The 4,609-nt window shown below is 37.8% G+C and overlaps 1 long non-coding RNA gene across 1 annotated transcript; it reads right to left on the bottom strand.

Moving 5' to 3' along the window:
- Positions 1 to 599: 599 nt before the first annotated feature.
- On the bottom strand, positions 600 to 4,482 carry LOC112477471. Its single transcript, XR_003045476.1, has 3 exons — positions 3,716 to 4,482; positions 2,249 to 2,308; positions 600 to 1,585 (listed from the first exon to the last, which is right to left on the bottom strand). It is a non-coding gene; the product is annotated as an uncharacterized LOC112477471 (long non-coding RNA).
- Positions 4,483 to 4,609: the final 127 nt, after the last annotated feature.

Below are 4,609 nucleotides of genomic sequence, written 5' to 3'. Positions count from 1 at the left end.
TAATATCTTATTAGTATTTGAAATTACTTGTGGGTAGAAAGCAGCAGAAATGTATCATTAAAATGTTATAAATGAATGCATGTCATTAAAATGTTATAAATGAATGCATATCCTTAAGCCTCTTAATTGTGAAACCATTGGTAAAAGTTATCAGAACTTACCAAAAGAAAAGCAGAATATTATTGTTTAAGCACATAAGAGGAAACAGAGTAAAATGAAACTAGAAATTCATAATATTTGTATTATCAAATTTAAAATATTAAGTGAGAAATATATTTTGAAAAATATATCAAAGTAGAAAGAAATGATTAAAGAACAGCTATGGTTAGATTTTAGTCACCAATCATTTATTTTTATTATTCTTATTAATTGTGTTCATACTCTCTATATAAGTCTGTATTCTAATTTTGAAAATAAATATTTAAATAAAAAATAGCCAATTTTAGCATGTCTCAATTTATTAACTTGTTAGGTAATGCATTGACTTAAAAACACACCTTAAATGTACTTCACTATAGAAAATATTAATAGCATATATAAAGCAAATTGAGAATAATTAGGATATCAGCTTATCAAAATTTTCTGAAGTATATGGTGATTGCTTAGGCTGACATGTAGAAAATGTGTAATTATCTGATTATCTTATTCATTTGATCATAGTATCTCTACAGAGAGTTCAGGCACAAACATATTTTGGAACTTGAATTACTTGAATTTTCTTGCTACCTTGATTTTATATAAACATATATAATGTTTGTAAACTGTACACACACACACACACAGAAATGTGTAAACAGTGTCCATATGCTTCAGCCAAAGACTGCCCAGAACACACCTGTATTTGAATAAGTTGGGTTGTTCCTTGTTGCAGGAAAGGAGAACACAGGCTGCATTTGTCTCAGTAAGAGGGCGTTAGAAGGAAACTTTAGAGGGTTTGGGCTTTAGTTGGCTGACTGAGAAAGGGTCTAAAGCAGCAGGGATTCACTCTAGATTGGGTGCTGTTAGCTCATCAACTCTGTGATTGGATATCTTAATGAATCTTGACTATAGAGAGGGCAAGCTGGAATAGGGATAAAGCTGTAATTGCTAAAGAAGTAGCAGTCACTCATTTTGGCCAAGAGAGGAAGTTTAGTATTTTATGAGTGACACAGTGACCCGTTTTTGTCTGTGCTGTCAAAATTATGAAGCGCCTTTGCTTTGTCTCATTTTATTGTAGTCTCAGAGCAGCCTGGTCTGAAGCTGGGATTCTGGGAGATTCTGTGATTGTTTATGTCTATTGGGAGAGTCATGTGGTCTCGCTGTGAGGGCTGGGTCAATTTCTCATTGTCAGGGTCTGCTCTTCTTTCTCAAAAACTTCAGTTATTCTTATTCTATAACTGGCAGATCATATCACCCCTTTTGCAACAAGTACAATCCGATTTTAGGCTGGGTTAAATACGTGTGAATATAAAGGCAATACTCTCCCCAGAAAGGACAGTTCAGTACTCCTCATCGGTCCTCTTTCTAAACAGCTGGCCCTTTCAAGAGCTGATCCTCTCTCCTCTCCAGTTTGCACTTGAGAACCATGTTGCCTTCTTTGTTGTCCCTAGGAGAGTATTTGGAAACAAGACAAAAAAGAGGCAATAATCTTTCCTTGTGATAAAAGTGATGATAAACTTGGATTTTCACTTTTACTTTGTTTTGAAAGAAGCATTCTCATATGTTTTTAATAATCTATAACAGAAAATAAACCTTTTGCTACACTTAGCTCAAGCTCTCTGGTCTGATCACTAAGCATTGCTAAAGGTCATTTGATTCTGAACTGCCCCCCCCGCCCCCCAGATCTTTTTTTACTAGAAAATGAACATCTCTTGCTTCTGCCATTTAGAAAATTTTCTACGATTCTATACTTAGAGGTATTCCTTATTTTTTTACAGAATGACTTACTTGTCTACTTGCATGTTAGTAGGACTAGTATAAACATTAATTTATGGAATAATTTATGATATCCTAAAAGTAATTAATTTGTTCTTGTTTATGAAACTTAGGAATACAAGCCACACTGTTACCATAACTGCCTATCTACCCACATGTTTATTCAGAAAATATTTGCTGAGTATATGACATGCCCATGCAGCTTTGTCCTAGGCATTGGGACACTAGGAAAGGAGGGAGAAGAGGTTAAGAGTCCAGTCTCTGGGTTGGAATTTCTGCTCTGCCACTTGTTGATTGTGCATGTTGGGCAATTATTGGATTTCTCGAAACTTACATTCTTTCTCTGCAACATGCGGGGATCATACTGATATTTTCCCTTAAGGCTGTTGGATGACTGAAAGAGAAATCCGAATTAGTGCAGAGCTTGTCACAGTACTCAATTAAAGGCATTGCTAGTTTTGAGGATAAAGTGCTGAGTTACTAGATGCTGTCCTTCTAGGAACTGATTGAGAATCAGGCTCTGCTATCTAGTGAGATAACTGGGAAGCTTGGAGGCATTTCACTCTCTCAGTGAGGGTATTAGGAGGCAAAAAGAGGAGTGCTACGGAGAAGGCATTGTCTAAGGAAGGTCCGAAGGATGAGGATAAGTTAGTTGTCTAGGCAGCAGTGGAGGGGAGAGAGAAGGCAGAAGAATCAGGCCAGTGGAGAGCAGGGCAGTTCCATGGGGAACACAGTGTCACGTGCTAGATGTGGCAGAAGGCAGTTCCTGATGGCCAGCCTGTGGACAGGGTCGAGAGGGAGGGAGGTGGTGGGAACTGTGGTTGGAGGGGCAAGTGAGGACCAGATTTCAAGGGCCATGTGTTGAAAACATAGTACCTTGGATTTTAATTTACCCTGAGGACAATAGAGATATAGAGTCAGCCTTCGATATCACTGCTGGACCCCCTCCCAGAATTTTTTTTTTTAAGTGGATAAAAGAAATTGTTTAGAGATGTTTATCGTAGCACATTTTAAAAAACCATTTTTGTCCCTGAACCTAAACATGAGTTAATTATACTCTCATTAATAGGACATAGTGACAGTTGTCCATGGGTGTCCTGGACCCTCTGTTCTTTGATTTTCCTTGTCCCCTCATTCCTCATCCATCTCTTATTCCATTCTCCTTCATTTTAAAGACAGTCATTTCCTGTTTGATACATAGCCTTAAATGTTCATGTATCCTTATAAAGCATATGTTTTATGTTTTTAATTTACCTACGTGGTATTCTGCTATAAAACTCTTCCTGTGCCTACATTTTTCTCTTGATATAAAGCATTCATTGTTGCTATGTGTGCATCTAGTTCATTATGTGTACATCTAGTTCATTGCTTTTAACTGCTGTATAGTCCACATAGAGTATACATTATAGTATTATTTACAATACTTTGAAATAACCTGAATATTGCACACTAAAGAATGGTTAAGTAATCTTGGTATATTAGCAGTGTGAATAACATGCATTCATTAACACGGATAGTTCCAGATGTCATGAGAAACATGTTTATGACAATGTAAAGAAAAGCAGACAAAATTGTCTTTACACTGTGAAAACCACCACATAAACATACATATTCATATGGCCAACGGTTGGAAAGATTCAGAGAAAAATAGAAACAGCTCTGTATGTTGGAACCTGGGAACTGTGGGTAACTTCCTCTTGTAGCTGTTAGACATGATTATGGTGTGCCTAGGGATTTGGCCTACAAACCAGAGCTTTTCCTATAGTATATTCTTGGGGAACAGAAGAGATCAGAGCAATACCAATTTGCTGCCTGCCCCAGAGTTGGCAGCTGGGTGTCCCCCCTCCGCAGAAAGGCTTCCTCTTCACCAGATGTGTTCTGTAGTCACCTTCGGCTGTCTCCTCCCCTTGGGAAATAAGATTGAAGCTAAAAATCTTTTCAGAAGGCTGAGAGAGATTTAGCGCTGCTGAATTTAACTGTCTTCAAGGTTAAACAGAAAAGCAAAGTGTATTAAGAGTTACACATATTATTTTTCCATTTGAGCGAAAAGCAAGATGCATGAACGTGCATGTGCACGGAAAATTTCTGAAGGCATAGACAAAAATCTGTAAACAGCAATTGCCCTGGTGAGGGGGATTGGAGATCTAAGATAGGAGGAAGACATACTTTTCTTTAAAGTATGAGAGATGTGTTTATCATCTTTTTTAAAACCTTGTACCAAGCATCACTTTTTCGATTAAAATTTTAAAAGTTTAAATCTCCAAATTTCATGGCTCTAACTTTTTAAACATCACTTTTTAAATGTCTTACTTTTTAACTCATGAGAGTCTTTCAAAATAACAAATTCGTATTTTGAGCCTCAAATTGTGCATCTCTTTTTAGTGATAAGGACTCAGCCCAATTTGAGGACTGCTTACATGCGTTATGAATCACAATGCACACAATATTCTGACATTAATTCTAACGCAGAATGCAAGTGATGATCAAGATATATTGACCACTAAGAGTACAGTAGGATTCGGATATAATGACAGCTGTTGTCCTTAACATGGACTTGCTTTAACTCTTTGCCAGGTGTGTGTAAGTGCTTCTGCCCCCTCAGAAGTGGCGGGCGTCATCCGTTCTGGTGCCCCACTCCCCTCCCCGGGGCCCCGGCCTCAACCACGCTCTCGCTTGGGGGTCCCTCGGTCGCGCC

This window comes from Pteropus alecto, unplaced genomic scaffold (assembly GCF_000325575.1).
Source record: "Pteropus alecto unplaced genomic scaffold, ASM32557v1 scaffold413, whole genome shotgun sequence".
In the NCBI taxonomy this organism is placed as follows: Eukaryota; Metazoa; Chordata; class Mammalia; order Chiroptera; family Pteropodidae; genus Pteropus; species Pteropus alecto.
The sequence above is the reverse complement of the archived record's forward strand: the minus strand, read 5'-3'. Positions and strand labels throughout refer to the sequence as shown.